An 18448-nucleotide genomic window follows, 5' to 3' on the forward strand; every position below is an offset into this window, starting at 1 on the left:
TGGACTGGAGTTGGACTCCTCCCATCTCCTTTTTCCTCCCAAGCCAAGAGTGAATTGACCTTGGTTACCCACTTCTCCTTAGTGATAGGAATGTGGAGATTGCCTGTTTTTGCTTATCATTGATAATAATTCCATTTCCTCTATATATTACTATTCTTCCCTAATCTCTTATCTTACACTCCCACCTCCAAACCACTTTTCCTATCCTATTATTTGCTCTTTCTCTTGTTTTCCTTTCTCTGACTGCCTTGAAGAGTTCTCCTCTCATTCTCTGTTCTCCCAGTCTGTTACCTCGGCTATGGTCTCACTTTATGCCCTTCATAGTCTTGACCCGGTGATTGACCATTTCATCATGCATTACCCTACCTTGCAACGCCTCAGTGCTGAAAACTCCTTTAGAGTAAGCCAAAAAACTTTCCAATTTATGTTATTTAGACCTTCATTGACATGATATAATTATTCTTCACACACTGGTTCTTTATCACAACTTGTTTAATATCTATCCCAGACCTCTTTTCTCTTTGAATATTCTATTCCACTTTCTCTTCTACCCTAACCTCCATTTTTCTCCATGCTTCATTCACACTTTAATGTCACTCCACACTACCTTCTTTCTCTCCCCTACCCCTTCTCTCATGAAGGGGGTGGCTCCTTTCTTTGCAAAGTCAACCTCTCCAACCTATACATCTTAGTGTCTTCTCAAAATTCTCTGTTTTCTCATGCTTGAATTCTTATCCCTGGCTTCTTCCATGACACCATTCTTTCCATCTTTAAAAAAAAAATTTTCACTTGACTTTGCCATTGCCTCAAGCTATTATCTTACATTTCTTCTCCCTTAAGTAGACTTCCAGAAATGGTCATCACCTACATAATTCTCTTCATATCTTCATCTCCCTCATCTAAATACCTTACAGTCTAGCTTAGAACCTTACTGCTCAGTTAAAACTGCTGTTTCCAAAGTTTTCAATATCTTCTAACTTCAATCCAGTAGTTTTGTAAGAGTCCTAATTCTTTGTGATCTCTGTCGAGGTTGACACTGTTGATGGTTTTTTCCTACTTGGACACCCTTTTTTCCTTTGACTTCAATGAAGAAACACAGAAAGTGTAAGTCTGGATTTGAACTCAGGTCTTCCTGTCTCCAGGTCTGAATTTTGTTCATTGTGCACCTGCCAGCAAACCACAGCTAGAGGAAGTCACAAGAGCTCAGTCTTCACTTGGGAGGCAAAGCAGAAAATAGATTTGAATTCATGAAACTGCCCTGAAGAGTGGCCTCCTAATTAGTCCTCCTCATGGTCTCTGTCCTTCCTTTCATTCTCCACACACCCTGAATTTTAAGTGGTGCCTACTATGTGACCAGCACTATCCTAATCACTGCTAGACTGCTCTTGAAGCACTCTCCTCATCTACTCCCAAACTCCCACTGCCCTGTGTAGGCTGTCTCCCACTATTATGTTCTTGCACATGTGATTCTTGTGTTTGGAATGTACTTCACCTTATCTCTAGAAATAGCTGTCTTCTTCTCAGTTGTCAATATTCTGTATAAAATGTGTTTGCACTTTGCATGACTTACCTTTGTGCTTGTATTCTTCCAGAAGAAGATTCTTTAGGGTAGGACTGTTTTATTTCTCTATAGGGAAGCTCAGGGAAAGAAGTCATCTTCAAACTATCAAGATCAGTTTTCTCATCATTCCCCAAAGTGTGCCACTTTCAGCCCACCTGTTGATCTAGAAATATTAAATAGAATCTCAGGTCATCTCAAGCCTTTGCTTGAAGATCTTTGGTCACTGGGAATCCACTTCCTCCTTTTTTAGATAGCTCTAACTGTTCTGAAGAAAAATATTCCTTATGTCTGACTTAAATATTTCTCTTTAAATTATGAACCTTTTGCTGCTACTATATTCTCTTGAACCAAGAAGAAGGAGTCTGTCCCCTCCTATTTTTTTTTATTTTTATTTTTTATTTTTTGCAAGGCAATGGGGTTAAGTGGCTTGCCCAAGGGTCACACAGCTAGGTAATTAAGTGTCTGAGGCAGGATTTGAACTCCAAGGCTGGTGCTCTGTCCACTGCGCCACCTAACCACCCCTATCCCCTCCCTTTTAAAAAGATTTGACAGATTAACTTGCCTTGTCCTCCTAGGTGTTTTGTAACTGAAACATTGCCTGTCCCATCAGTAGATTTCTATTTTGGGGAGTTGTAGAGAGAATTTTTTTTTTCCCTTCATGTGATTGAATATGTCAGTCCCTGAGATCTCTTCCTGATTTTAGATTTTTGTTCGTATGACACAATCTTAAGTCTCTTTACCTTTCTGACTTTTAGCTCCTATTTTTGGCAACAATGCAGGTGTTGACCACAGAATTCTTTTGTCTCTATCTTCTTGCACCATCCTCCAGAGGGAATGGATTACATTCCCTGAAATGACTCTGACAGGTCCCAGTCAGGTCAGAGATTGTGCCTTAGGTGTCCATCAAGAATTTCAAGGCCTAAACTCTCTATCTTTGGGTCTATTTGGGTCTCTATTTTTGAAATGCAATATAAGACTCCCGTTAGCTTTTTTGACTACTGTAAGCTACTGTTGGCTTATTCAGCTTATAGTGCTCTAAAACCTTTAAATCTTTTTTCAGAAAATTGTAATCTAGTCATATCACTCTTGCCTGAAGTGGATTTTTTTTTTATCCTAAGTATAGGACTTTGTTTTTATGCCTGTTAGGTTTGTTCTCTGCAATATATAGTCTCAGAATAACCTAATCTGCATTGACTCTGGGAGTTTCCTCACCAGGGAGGGCTTACTCTCTTGAAATCTCAAGTCAAACCAAGAAAACATTTTGACCCAGACCTAGTCTCTCAAGGTCTTTTTTTTAAGATCTGATTTTGTCAACTAATCCATTACTTAATTCAGCTTTTTGTCATCTAAAAGTCTGAAAAATATTTCATTTGTATTGAGATAAGGACCTACTACAACATTTTTTTAAAAAAAATTTTTCGGTTGCCTAGGTGGTGTAGTGGATAAAGCACCGGCCTTGGAGTCAGGAGTACCTGGGTTCAAATCCAGTCTCAGACACTTAGTAATTACCTAGCTGTGTGGCTTTGGGCAAGCCACTTAACCCTGTTTGCCTTACCAAAAAAAGCCTTAAAAATTTTTTTTAAAATTTAAGGCAATAGGGTTAAGTGACTTGCCCAAGGTCATACAATTAGGTAATTATTAAGTGTCTGAGGCAGGATTTGAATTCAGATACATCTTGACTCCAGGGCTACCTAGCTGTCCCAAGAAATAAATTTTTTATTTTTTATTTTTATTTTTTTGTACAAATGATGTTTTTTAGAGTAAACATAATACTCCTCCCCCCCAAAAAAATATAGACCCTCATGAGCAATAAAGGAGAGAGAAAAAAAATTTAAAAAAATAATAAAAATGCTTCAATCTGTGTACCAACACCACCAGCTCTGTTGCTGGTGGATCACATTCTTTATGATAAGTGCATCACAAAAGCTACTTGCATATTTTTCCACTGTTGCCATTGCTGATCTCTGATCTGTTTACTCATTTTCCTCAGCCTATGCCTGGTTTTGGGGTGCTTCCTGAGCTTTTGAGTATTATTGGGACCCCCCTACACACACACACACACACACAAGGATCTCAGTGTGTGTGAAGCTGTGTCTTCCCTCCTGGTCTGTGAATGACCATAAATGTACCTCTGCCATAGGGCTGAGGTGTGGGAGAGGCTGCTGTTCTATGGGGGGGCCTAGACTTTGATCAGGATCCAAATGTGGTCAGAGCCCCAGAGTCTTGTTCTAGATACAGAGGACAGACCTCCAAAGTCTCTCTCCACTCCTTTACCTTTGGTAGGCTGAGCACTCTAGGCTCAGTTGCCTGGGGGCTCTTGCTTACTGGCTCCATCTACTTCCCTTTTCTGGATCTTAGTACATTTTTCATGCTGTCAGATAAAGTTTCTACACTGAATGTTCTTGTTTATTTTTCAGGGTTCAGTCTGAAGGAGGTAGGTAGAAAATGACTGGAAAGAAAAAAGTCATTATTGATATGTTCTACAAAGATATATTTGAAGGAAAAAAGGGAGGGATGCATGTGCCCTATGGATAAGGCATTGAGAAACTGTTTAAACATCACAGGAACTAATCACAGCTTTCTAGAGTATTCTGTTGGGGACCTTAGTATAATTTATCTTAGTATAATTGCACTATTGTCTAGCCTACATTTGTCCAACCTTTTCATTAGAATGTCAGGAAATTTTGTGACACCCTCTGCTCTAGCTTAGGTTAATAGCAACTGCTTAGAATTCAACTTGAAAGGCTATTGACCAGAGAAACCCAGTTCTACTACATATGCCTAAATGAACATCAGACAGAGCAGCAACTGGTGACTATAGAGATGGATAGCAGTAAGCTTCTCTCTTCAGTCTTGATCATGATTTTCACTTTTTAATCAGAGAAGACCGTATTGTCATTTGTATGATGACATAATCAGTGAGGGGAGTGTTGGGCAGAGGCATCCTATAGTAGAACCATTTCACCACATGGCCTTATTGGATAGGAAATGGGACTTGTGTTGATGGTCTGATGCTGTAGGAGTCTCTGGTCCTTGAGTATGATATTTTTCCTCCCAATATCAGCGAGACAGGGCAAAGACCTCAAAGGCACCTGCAACTATCCTTATCTCAGTGGTCCTGGAATGTGGGTATGTATTCTGAGAATGAAAATGTCAGGGAGGCCAAAGCCAGTGTGAACTCCTGTAATCAAGGTCTAAAACTTGTAAGAACTAAGCTCTGGATTGTTAGAGTAGCATCAGGGAAAGCCAGCCCCATAGATCACTGAACTCAGGAGTGGAAGAGGCCAGGAAGCACACTCCTTTAAGCATATAAAGCCTCAGTAGGAGACAAGGTAGGCTCAATGTGAGGGGGTTCGGGTCTTGAAATCCTTGATCTATTGGATCTGATTGGAGCCTGTTGAGATTCATAGCAGAGAATGCAGTCCGCTTCCCCTTGAGCATTATACAAGGAGAAAGAATCAGAGAAAGCTGTAGTCACCACTTGCCATTGCTGCAGAGACTCAGTCAGAGAGTAGGGCCTGATTCTAGAACAGAAATGTTAGCAGTGTCCTGACCACCCAGTCACCAGGACAAAACATGGATGATTACACTGAGTCCAAGAGAGCAGGAGAGGGCAACCCCTGGACCTTACCCACAGATCTCATTCAGAAACTGGGCCCAGACAAATGAAGAAAACATAGCACATAATGAAGAAACGCTATGGATTCTGAGAAATCCAAGAGATTAATACAGAAGAGATTACCTTTATAAGTATAAGTAGAGTTCCAGAGAAAGTAATGGCCTGACCACAAGAAAAATGAAATTGTGACTGAGGAAGAAATTGGAAAGAAAATGAAAGTCTTAAAAGCTAAAAAACCATATAGAACAAACAGGACTAATGGTTTCAAGAAAATAGTAGAATGATGAAAATATGGAGGGAAAGAAAAAAGAGGATAGCAAGATATTTACTGTCAGAAACAGTTTGTTTGGAGCACAGGTCAAGAGGAGTTAATGAGAGGTCAAGGAATATGTTTATGAAAAATTGAGGTCAAAGTTTAAAGTATTATTTCTCATAATTGGGGTTTGTAGGAAGAGTATATAAATATGGAGGAAAGGGTAATGAGAACATCAACTGATGATAACATCTCATCTGAACCAGAAAAAACAAAATTGAAAATATTGCAAAGAGCTTGGTTGCAGAAATGTATTAAATCTGACAGGTATGACAGGGTTGGGGGGGGGAAGAGAATTTAAGAAGGAAGGTGGAGTTTGGAAGGAATCAGGGGCATTGCTAGTAAATGTTTAACAATACTTGACACAATTGCTGCACTAGCAAAATTTTCCCTTATCATTGTCATAAGTCTAGACAGCCAAGAAAACAATAAATCAAACGTTGATGTTTGGCAAATTTCAAGGGTCTTAGGCAGAAAATTAAACTATCAGCTCCAAAGCCAGTCCATGCTGAGTCTAATGCACCCTGGAGGGAATGAAGCTTCAGCTTCAAAGAACAACTCATAAAGAGTTGATTAAAAGGTAGAAAAGATGTGTAAGAATTAGTGATCCTGTTCTGAGCTGAATGAAGAAAGGAGTGGGAACAGATTACTTCATTTAAAAATTACTAATGTTGATCTTCTTTCTCTTTCACTACCTCCTCCTTTGTAAAGAGGACAGAAACAACGGAGAGTATAAAGTGTAAAATATTGTAAAGAAAATTAACTTTTAAATAGTTAAGGATCTTGGTAAATGAAATTACCAAGTCTGACTCAAAAAGACTGATAATGCCTAAGGGTATAGAGAGGATTTACTAAGATTGCAAAATGGATACATGTGTGAATTTACTTTACTTGACTATTCATATAATGGGCAAGCAAGGACTTTTGTTTTTGGAGAAGTTCAGAGGGTAAAAGAGAGGAATAACAGTGAGACCAAAAGAAAAGAAATTGCACAAATGTAACATCTAATAGATATATAGAAGAGAGCAGAAGAGAATAGTAAACCATAGGAACTATTGGAGTAAATAATATATTCCTAAATTAGGTTATATAATTCTTATTTTGTGCATTGAATATGAAAATGTCTAGTTTCTAATGATTTTTTTAATGGTAATAATATTTATTCTACCAGTCTTTGCAACCCTATCAAAAAAGGAAAAGATGACTTGTTTTGAATGGCTTTCCATGGTGACTTTTTGTGATTATCTCTTTCCTTTTTTATTTGTTTACTAAGAATGGATGCTTAATTCTTCAGAGATTGTGTTTCATATCTGGCATTTTTTTCCCAGTATCTTAATGTTATTTATTTAGATCTCCAAACAAAGATGCTCCTTTTCCATTTGCTATCATCTCATCCACCCCATACCATTAATGCAACTCTCTTTTTTCCTCCCATGTCTTAAGAAAAATTAAATCCTTTTTTATGCTTATTTAGTCTTCTTCAAACTCAGGTCATTTTGAATCTTAGCACTCTTATCACAACTTTTAAGAAGACTAACGTACTTTGTATTTATCTTCCTTATTAATGTATCTTTTGTCTTGAAAATCTAAAATTAAATTTGTTGAATTTCTATATTGTCCTTCTTAAATCACTTCCCCTTTGCCTTTTCATTGGAATTATTATTTTTCCTTCTGTCCAATATATTTCATTCTTGAGAGTTTCTCTTTTATCTGGGCTGATTCTCAGGTAGAGTTTTAATTTATGTGATCCTAATTAGTCTATCTTCCATAGTTAAGAAATTTTTTTATTTGTTTTTATTTTTATTATTGTCTCATCATCCTCACATTCATTTCTAAATATGTTCCTCCCCTTCACTAAGATTTTATTTGGGTTTTTTTTAGGTTTTTGCAAGGCAAATGGGGTTAAGTGGCTTGCCCAAGGCCACACAGCTAGGTAATTATTAAGTGTCTGAGACTGAATTTGAACCCAGGTACTCCTGACTCCAAGGCCGGTGCTTTATCCACTACGCCACCTAGCCGCCCCTCACTAAGATTTTAAAAGAAAAAAGAAGCAGTCTAGCATTGTGTTGGTTTTATGTGATAATACATGTAATATTTCTTCTCCATTTTCTCACAACTTACCTACATTCCTGTGCCTCCTCAGCCCTTGAAAAACCCTCAGTTGGGCTAGAAGGGCATCCCCACTTAAATCTCTTCTCCGTTTATTGGCAAAACTCCCTGTGATAAAGTTGCTACACCGGATGCCTTCACTTAGTCTGCTCCCACTTGCTTCTAAACCCTTTGAAGCCTGTTCTTTATAAAGTTATCCTTGATCGTCTCATTGGCATATCTGTGAACTCTTCCCAGCCCTCTTCCTTCTCTAGCTCTTTGCAGTATTTGGCACTAGTGAATGAATGGTCACCTTTTCTTCTTGGACATTTTCTCCTTTTGAGGTTTGTGATCACTCCTCTATTTCTAACCACTCCTGGTCTCCTACTGGATCTTCACCCATGTCATGCTTACTACTTTCAAATGTCTTTTGCTGGACTTTCTTCTATCATTTGGTAATTTTAGCAACTCTCATGAATTGGATTCTCATGTCTATGCTAGTAATTCATCCTCTCTCTCTCTCTCTCTCTCTCTCTCTCTCTCTCTCTCTCTCTCCCTGTCCTAGACCCTAATCCTGCATCACAAATTTATCATGCCCACAACAGAACATATTATCCTTCTTCCAAAATTTTTCCCTCTTTGAAACATTTCCATTTCTTGTGAGAATGCACTGTTCTCCCAATTACTGAGCTTGGCAATTTCGGTTTCATTCTCATCTCCTCACTCAAACTTTGACCATGTATCCAGTCAAACTTTATCATTTCTACCTTCACAACATCTCTCAAATACATCCCCTTCTCTCCACTCACATAGCCAGTGTTCTAATATTAGTCATTGTTACCCCATTCCTGGACTACTGCAAAATCTTCTAATTGATCTCCCTACCTCAGGTGTCTCATCACTCTAATCCACCCCTTTTTCAGCTACCATTGTGATATTTCATCTTACCATGTTCTTCCCCTATTTAATAAACAACATTGGCTTTTTCAAATTTTATTTTAAATTTTTTTTATCCCAGTTACATGCAGAAGTAACTTTTTATATTTATTTGCAAAACTTTAAGTTCCGAATTCTCTTCCTTGCCTCCCCACTCTTTCATTGAGAAAACAAGTTATGGTATAGGTTAAAAATATATAGCCATGGTGGGGGCGTGCAGCAGCAGCTCAGTGACTCAGTGGATAGAGTATTGGCCCTGGAGTCAGGAGGACCTGAGTTCAAATCCAGCCCCAGACACTTAATAATTACCTAGCTGTGTGACTTAAGCAAGTCACTTAACCCCATTGCCTTGCCAAAAAAAAACCAACCAAAATAATATGTATCCATGAAAAAAAATACTACAAAAGTCATGTTGTACAAATAAACATTCCCCCTCCCCAGGAAGAGAAACCTAAAGTAAAGCAAACTGGGGGGGGGTCTGCTTTAGTCTGTTTAGACACCATCAGCTCTGTCTTTGGAATGGATACCATTTTTTTATCATAAGTCCATCAGAGAAATTGCTTCAATATTTTTCCCCACAATTGCTATTTTTGCTGTATTTTCCTCTTTATTCTATTCTTTCATCCTGTCATACTCAAAAGTAGGTTGTATCTGATTACCCTTTCCCATGATCTTCCCTTTCTTCTATCATGTACACCCCCCCTCCCCTACTCTTGTCCCCTTTCCCCCTTCTATTTCCTCTCCTCTTTTCCTCTGGGATAAGATGAATTCTGTATCCAATTGAGTGTGTATGTTATTCACTCTCTGAGCCACTTCTGATGAGAAAAATGCTCACTCACTCCCTCTTACCCCCCCTTCCATTCTATTGTAAAAGCTTTTTCTTGCCTCTTTTATGTACAATAACATTCTACCTCTTCTTCCTCTTTCTCCTATTAATTTCTTTCTTGACTTTTAACTTCATCTTCTTACTTTATTATATTATATTCAGCTCCCTCCTGTGCTTTGTCTATCTATCTATATCTATATCTATCTATATCTATATCTATATCTATATATATATATATATATTTTTTCTCCTCCTAACTGCCCTAATAAATGAGAAGGTTCATATGAGTTATCAGTACCATCTTTCCATGTAGGAATACAGGCAGTTCAACAGCATTCAATCCCTCATAATTTGCCCTTCCTATCTCCCCTCTCTATGCTTCACCTTATACTTGAAGATCAAACTTTCTGGACATTTCAACAGGAAAGTTTACAAGTCCCCTATTTCATTGAATGTCCATCTTTTCCCCTGAAAGTGTATGTTTAGTTTTGCTGAGTAGTTGATTCTCAGATGTAATCCAAGCTCTTTTGCCTTCCAGAATAACAAAATCCAAGCCCTATAAGTCCTTAATGTAGAAGCTACTAAGTCTTGTATAATTCTGACTATGGTTCCATGATATTTGAATTGTTTTCTGGCTGCTTGTAATATTTTTTCCATAACTTGAGAGTTCTGGAATTTGGCTATAGTATTCCTGGGACTTTTTAATTTGGGATCTTTTTCAGAAGGTGTTCAGTGGACTCTCGCAATTGCTGTTTTCCCCCCTCTCATTTAAGGATATCAGGGGAATTTTGCTGTATTCTTGAAAAATGAAGCCTAGTTTCTTTTCCTCGTCATGACTTTCAGGTAGCCCAATAATTTATAAATTATCTCTTCTGGATCCCTTTTCCAGATCAGTTATTTTTCCATTGAGATCACATTTTCTTTGTTTTTCATTCTTTTGATTTTGTTTTATTTTTTCTTGATTCTCATAAAGTGATCAGCTTCCCATAGCTCCATTCTACATTTGAAGGAATCATTTTCTTAAGAAAGTTTTTGTAGGGCGTGGCTAGGTGGCACAGTGGATAAAGCACCGGCCTTGGAGTCAGGAGTGCTTGGGTTCAAATCTGGTCTCAGACACTTAATTACCTAGCTGTGTGGCTTTGGGCAAGCCACTTAACCCCATTTGCCTTGCAAAAACCTGAAAGAAAAAATTAAAATTAAAGAAAGTTTTTTTATCTCCTTTTTCTTGGCCAATTCTGCTTTCTATGGCTTTCTTCCCTTCATTGACCTTTTGGACAGTTTTTTCCATTTGAACCAAATTGGTTTATAAGATGTTGTTCAGGATTCTTTTGTAATTCCTTCACCAAGCTGCTGACTTGGTTTTCATATTATCCTGCATCACTTTCATTTCTATTCCTAATTTTTCCTCTATCTCCCTCATGTGATTTTCAAGACTTTTTTGAGCTCCTCCATAGCCTAACATCAATTCATATTTTTCTTGGAGGTTTTGGATTCAGAAACTTTGACCTTGTTATCTTCTGAGTTGGTATTTTGATCCTTCTTGGGATCAAAGCAATCATCTATAGTTGGATTTTTTTCTTCATTTCTTCATTTCATTTCTCCAGCCTATGACCTGATTTTAGCTCTTTGTTACAGTGGAACTCTACTTCCAGGGTGGAGGACACACTCTCCCAAGCTTTGAGTATTTTTGCCACTGTTTTCAGGAGCACCCCTAAAGGACTTCAATTCCTCCAAGATCTAATGACAGGCTCTGACTGCTCTCCTGCCTTGTGTTCTGGTCTGTGGGTGAGTACAAGCACTCTCCTCTGCCCTGGAACCCTGAGGAGGGTCCTTGCTTGGGTATGGCAGTAAAGCTTCTTTCCTGAGACTGGGGCCCAGACTGTGAAATGAGCAAAATCACAGAGTCCTGCCTCAGAGATAGCAAAGAGACCCCTTGCAGATTCCCCAGACTCCCTTACTGTCCATGGACTAAGCTCTCTGGAAGCAGCTGCTGAGTGGCTCCCCAGGCCTTCTGGTCTCTTGGGACTGGGTCTGCACTGAGCCCTGAACTGGCCTGCCCTGCCCTCTTACTCTGGTACAGCAGAGTTTTCCCACTGACCTTCCAAGTTGACTTTGGCAATCCCTTGACTGAGGTTTGGAAATCACAGTTGCCATGGACCCAGACACTCACAGGGACCCAGATGCCTCTTGGGTTGTCCTCCATGGCTGGGGCCTGTTCACTCTGCTGCAGGCCTTTCCTAATCCTAGTGTAAAAGTCACTTCCTGGGAATCTTCCAGGTTGTTTTGGGCTGGAAAATTGTTTCACTCAGTCTTTTCATAGGTTCTGCCTCTTTAGAGTTTGATTAGTGTCATTATTTAAAGATATTTGAAGTGGTCTGGGGTAGAGCTCAAATGAATCCCTGCCTTTACTCTGCCATCTTAGCTCTGCCTCCCCCATTGACTTTCTTTTATCTCAAGCATTAATAAATCCTTTGTCATTTAGAGCCCTTTACTACTTTACACATTCTGCCTTTCCAAATTTTTTGGGTTTTTTTTACAATTTACTCCACTCTATGTAATCTATGATTGAGCAGTGCTGATCTACTTGTTCCTCATACACAATACTTACAATTCCCAACTTTGGCTTTGCAGTGACTCTCCTCCATCCCATTCTTGGATTGTCCCTCTCTCCTCACCTTCCACTTCTAGCTTTCCTTGATTCCCTCCCTCAGGTTTCAGTTGAATCTCATTTTCTGTAGAAAACCTTTCCTAACCCTCCCAGCTTCTAGTGTTTTCTCTTTGGAATTACCTTCCACTTTCACTGTCTGTCTCTGCTAATGGCTTTAAAATTACCTTCCTCTCTTTATGTTTAGTACATACCTAATTGTTACTATGCCTGCCCCCATTAGAATATGAGTTCCCTGAGGAAAGGGACCACATTTTTGCCTTTCTTTGTGCCCTTAGTGCTTTACACTGTGTCTATCACCAAGTTCTTATCTGAAGGGATGAGGGCACGTTTTTGTCCAGTCTCAAGCTTAGTCCTTACTATACAATATTCTGTTTTATTCTTCTTTACTTTTATAATGTTGTAGTACTTGTGTGTATTATTTTATTGGTTCTGTTTTCTTCACCCTTCATCAGATCATTTGGTTCAACTTAAGTCTTCTCATTCTTTGAAATCTTCATATGCATAATTTCTCATGTCCCAGTATTATTAAATTATATTTATATACCATAATTTACCTATTCCTAAATTGATGGCTAACTACTCAGTTTCCTTTTGTTTGTTAATCCAGAAAGTTTTGCTCTCAGTATTTGGGTCCTTTTTCTTATAATTGACATCTTTGGCAAAAAAAAAATTGTTTGATAGTTGATTCAAAGATTATGGCCATTGTTACTTTTTAAAGTTGCATTCCAAATTGCTTTTTAGAGTGGTTGGGCAAATAACAGTTGAATTAATAGTTAGTGTATTATTAATGGAGCTGTCTGCTGAAGCTCCTTCAATACCATTGACTTCTGTGCTCTATTTTTCTGCTCTACCAATTCTTTCATTTACCCTTTTGAGATCTCTACCCCTCTTCCTCTCTCTACTCCCAAAATCTGGAGTCCTTGCAAGACTATTCTCAATTTTACTTTTTTTTTTTAAATCACAAACTCTTACATGAAGTGGTTGTTCCCCCCAGGGAACCCCAGGTACCAGGTCATCCTTGATGGTGAGAATTTGATTTGAAATACAGTTGTTGGTGATTTTATCTCCCTTTCCCTCTCCACAAACAATACATAGTCACATAATTCTTATTGATTTTCAAAGCATTTACATATTCTGTATCATATTCCCCAAATAGGCTACTTCTTTATTTTATATTTATGAATTTTTATCCCTTATCCCTGTTGAATATTCACCCTGATCTCAGGGCATACTGACTTCATTATTGCTGTCCTATTCAGCCTTTTAGAAATAAGCTTTCATATATATATATATATATATATATATATATATAGAGAGAGAGAGAGAGAGAGAGAGAGAGAGAGAGAGAGAGAGAGAGAGAGAGAGAGATCAGGGGGCCTGTTTTAGTTTTTGTCTATTATATCTTATATAATACAAAAATGCTTAAGCATTTTTAAGTAATTTAGGCTGGCACACTTTTCTGTTCTTATACTTTTCCTCTGGGTTATTGATCATTATAGTTACTGACTATTGTTAGTCAGCTAGCAGTTGATAGAGAAGCGACCATATGATACAAGAACTAAGAAATTGTGTTACTATTCACATAGATATAAGCATGCATCTTTTAGAAAGTATTTGCATATATGAAAGTTTTTCTAGAGTATTTTTGACAGAAAATTTCAAAATAAATAAATGAGGTTTAATGCTAATAGGTCACTTTGACCTACTTTATTTATTTATTTTTTTTGCAAACAGGAACAAAACCTGAAATAAAGAATTATTAATAGAAGTATATGTAAAAAAGTTAATATATTTAATATATCTGATGTGATCATAAATTGTGTGTGTGTGTGTATGTGTGCGCGTGGTGTGTGTACAAATATGTTCAATCAGATCTTTTTTTTTTTTTTTTTTTAGGCTTTTGCAAGGCAAATGGGGTTAAGTGGCTTGCCCAAGGCCACACAGCTAGGTAATTATTAAGTGTCTGAGACCGGATTTGAACCCAGTTACTCCTGACTCCAGGGCCAGTGCTTTATCTACTGTGCCACCTAGCCGCCCCTAATCAGATCATTTTCAAGAGAAATAATATTCTTATTCAGCACAAAGATGAGAATATTGTTAAATCTTGGCTAAAATTTGAAAATAATTTAATAAGCATATGCAATTTTTTCTAGGGAAAAAGTTTGCTAAAAATTTTACATTTTTAAACTGACTTTATCAAATTAGTTAAGAAAGTTTTGTAATCTATTGATTAAATCTTTAAGCTAGTCTGGATTAATCTTAGAATTTTTTTTAATCTCACTAATTATTAGGCTAAATTAATGACCAAAAAGTAGTAATATGGTTAACTAGGCACTTCTCTGGACTATGTAAGAGTCTTTTTGCATTTAAATGCCATTTTTATTATCGACTTTATTGACTTAATAGTCTATACATGCATTTCAAGTATGAAAGATTTTGAGTTGACAGTTCTCAAACTTTTGAAACTGTTTTATTGTTTTTGCTATGAGAAGCACTATGGTACAGTGGAAAGAGCACACATTTGTTTGGAGGTAAAAGTGGGTTCCAGTTCTGACTCTGTCATTATTACCTACCTGTGTGACCTTGGAAATGTCACTTGCCCTATTGAGGTTTTAAGTTTCCTAGTTTGTAAAATGAGTGATTTTTGCACTAAATGGTTTTCCGAAAGAGCCTATGAAGGTATTTGTAGCTTAGGGAAGTAAAGTTGTCTAACCAGGTACTGCCCTTTCTTGGAAGTGGCAGAGCTTGGATTTGAACCTAGGAGATTTGACTTCACTTTTTATGCTCATTATATTGTAATGTCCTGTATACCCAGTATATTGTTAGTCAGTGATGAAACTTCTGAAGTTACAACTACTGAAAGAATAACTTAAATAGTTTCTTTGCATCTAATCAGCTCATTCAAAATGTTAGGCTCAAAAAACATTATTTTGGAATTATTTGTGAAATAATTTCTAATAACACTTTGTCTCTATCAGATTAGTAATGAAAAGTTATTAGAGTAGGTGAAACGTACATTGATCATTGACCACTCTTGAAGCCTGTATTCACAGACCAAGAATCTTTTCCTTTGCAGAATTTCCTTACTACTTTGGAGAATATTAATTCTTTAATTATAATATACATAATATTTAAAATTTTTCATTATATTTTTTCATAATTTTTGAGTACAATGAATTTCATCATTATATTTCTAAAATTTGAGAAATATCTTAATCTTGCGCACATATTTTTTCTTTGCCAGGCACTTTGGGTAAGCACTAGAGGATTTTCAAATGTAATAATTTGTGAATACCAAACTCCCATTAGAGAGTCATTCCCTCACCTCCCTTCCCTAACCATCCTAAAGCAAACTTAAAAAAGACTCTCAATAAGAGTGTAATAGTTACTAGAATTTGCAGTTAGAAATTAGGTTCTATAAGTGACTCATTTCTGTGTAGTTGTGTACTGTCACCTTTCAACCTTTCTGGTCTCAAGTTTGTTATCTATTAAAATTAAAATGGTAGGGGGTAACTGCAAAGGCCCTTGAGTTCAAAGTTACCAATCTACAGGGCTTGCTTATTATAAGAGGCTACTGGTTACTGCATATATTGAATTAAATTGAGAACTTTTTTTTCAATGAATTTCAATTTAGCAAACATAAGGATCATAGATACATGGTGCAAAGAGACTTTAGAGACTGTCAAAGTTGAATCTCATTTTATACAGTTAGCACCTAACAGTTACCTGTTATTTTATAGATGAAGAGTTGAGGATCCAGAGAGATTAAATTACTTGTCTAGCTTAACATATCTAAGATGTTTGAGGCATTTGAACCTGGGTCTTCCTTATTTCATTACCAGTGCTATCTACTACTGTGTGCTGCCTTTAAAGGGCCCAGCATTTGTGAGATTATGATACTGAGTGCCAGCATTAGCAAACATAAAAATAAGATACAAATGCTGTCTTTTAGTATCTACTTTCTGTTTTGAGTGAGGCATACAAAGATATTTATACAAATAACTATGACCCAAGTTATATGGATAGGTCAGAGGAGAATTAGTCAATGATGTGAAAATGTGAAAGAGGGAGACATGACTTTCAGATGAAAACTTCATGAAGATGGTAGCATCAAAGTTGGGCCTCAAAGAAGAGGTTACATTTTAATAGATGTGGATACAGAGTTATATGTTATAGGCATGGATGTTAGTGTGAGTCAATAAAGGGAAATAGGGATCATATGAAGGCAGAAATTAGGAACAAATTACTATGCTCAAAACTTGAGTATTTTAAGAGTAATATGAAATAAAGTTAGAGCCAGGTGTTTAAAATTTGCATTGTACTCCTCACTACTGGATCTTCTTTGCCAATAACCCTATCTCTTCAGTTGCACTCATTCATTGAATCAAGGCAACTGAGAAGCATGATCATTTGCCATAGGAAATTTTTTGATAACCAATATTTTAGTGCTTTCCTTCAAAATTCTCCTATGTATGTAGCTCTGCAGTAAAAAGTAGTATTTTGATGAGAAAACTCACTTCTTTACATTCTTAATAGTTGTAACTATTATAACTTGAATATTATTAATATAATTCTTAATCTTATTCATAAAATATCAAACCCTTACATTAATCTTTTTCCCTTTACATCTAGTATGTTTCTTATTTGCTTGTATCATTTTCTATGATTTTTTATTATTGTTTTTAGACCATTTTTATTTATAATTTAGAATTTGTTTTAGTAATGGAATTGATATAGAATTTACGTGAAAATTATTATCACAAGAGATTACTTAGGCAAACATATTATTTTTAAATTTATTGCACAAAAATACAATTCTGTCCATGCAGTAGTTTTGTTCCCATTTCAGTTTATAATTATTATAGACAGGAACTTTGCTTTACATTTAACTGTAGTCTCCCTGCTCTAGTTTAGTTGTTTACTGAAGATTTGTCAGGGTTAAAAACATTATCTTTAAGTAATGTTTCTTATATTTGGGAACATGTAGCTATAAAGTATTAGAGCTGCTCCCTGTCCAATAATTAGAAAATATTCATTGGAGTTTGGGAATGCTAACTTTGAACATTTCATTCCTAAGGGAAATGAGAAAGATGGGCAATATGTAGACAGGTCACCTCCGATTTGCAGATTTCATCCTTTAGCATTAACAAACCCTCTTTGGAATTTGTTACTTCTTTGAAAACATCTTTGTTCTTTTAACTAACCTCATTTGTAATTTTTCAAGCATTAAAAAATTTTGATATGCAAAAATTTGACATGAAATGTACATTAGATAGATAACCATAATCTAGCATGTAATGCAATTATATATTTTTAAGATCCTTCATTAAAATGGTGATTTCTGCTTGATCTTGTCATTGTGAAGACAGAAGTTGATGGATAATTTGAGCTCTGATATTTGAGCTGCATCAGGACTAAAACTCATTGAGTCTCCATACTAAGTTGGCGTAAATTTGGTGAGATTCTTGTAGGGGGGTGGACTACCCAAGTAGGAGCAAACCCAGGTTAGAAACAGAGCAGATTAGAGGAGGAAGACCAAATTTCTGATTGTTCATCTGGGATATAAGTTTTTAGAAAAGGTGACAATTTAATTGTGGGTAGAAATGAAGATACTTCTAGGACTTTTGAGGTGAAACAAATTTCCTGAGCAAAAAAAAAAAAAGAGGGGGAGCCTAAGTACTATAAATTAGTAGTTTATACTTTAGCTTAAATAATGACTTTGTAGGAGAGTAGTGACAGATAAAATTGGAAAGGCATGATAAAGTCATTGTGCAGGGCCTTGATTATGCAAGGAGAAAATGTTTAATTGCAATTTTATTATGTCCTATTAGAAAATTACATTCTCAAAATTTCAGTTGGATATAACAATTCTTCTGTACATAAGATACCCAGTCATGAAACTGTGAAGTTATCATTGACTTTATAGTTATCATGGAATATGTTTTAAATATAGCAAATATTGTTTTTCCTTTTTTTTCTGAGACCTTAAAATCACACACTTCTGCCCAGAGTTCATTATTGAATGAAAACAACACAGTGGTTTTCCTGTCTAATAACTTCAATTCATCTCAAAGAACAAATACTTGTGGTCATCTCGTTTTATTCTTTGCCTATATTTATAAAAGGATCTGGGCTCTTGGTCAGGCTTTCATTCATTTTATAATCATTTCAGTGTTTGTCCTTAATATATTTGGACCAAGTCCCCAGACCTACATCCCCCTCGTTAATGCTTTATGTTTTTTTAAAATCCAGCTTAATGTAAGTATACAGCAAAGAACCAGCTTTTAGCACATCATACTTTACACAAAGATTAAACTTAATAGTATAGCTTTATAGTTTGTTTAATTGACTTAAATTGAATTGAACTATTAAATTAAATTGAACTATTCTGTTAACTTTTTTATAGTTCTTTGAAATTGGGACTTTTCTATTTTAAA

The 18448-nt window shown here is 36.4% G+C and overlaps 1 protein-coding gene and 1 long non-coding RNA gene across 17 annotated transcripts in view; one reads left to right on the forward strand and one right to left on the reverse strand.

Annotated features, from left to right (window-relative positions):
* The window catches only part of CNOT2 (CCR4-NOT transcription complex subunit 2), a 171866-nt gene that overhangs the window by 108981 nt on the left and 44437 nt on the right, over window positions 1-18448 (forward strand). The window lies entirely within an intron of this gene.
* LOC141514944 (uncharacterized) overlaps window positions 1-18448 on the reverse strand; it is a 62436-nt gene that overhangs the window by 38280 nt on the left and 5708 nt on the right. The window contains exon 2 of the long non-coding RNA XR_012476157.1: window positions 1571-1724. This is a non-coding gene — a long non-coding RNA (uncharacterized LOC141514944). The remainder of the gene's footprint in view (window positions 1-1570; window positions 1725-18448) is intronic.

This window comes from Macrotis lagotis, chromosome 2 (genome assembly GCF_037893015.1).
Source record: "Macrotis lagotis isolate mMagLag1 chromosome 2, bilby.v1.9.chrom.fasta, whole genome shotgun sequence".
Lineage (NCBI taxonomy): Eukaryota > Metazoa > Chordata > Mammalia > Peramelemorphia > Peramelidae > Macrotis > Macrotis lagotis.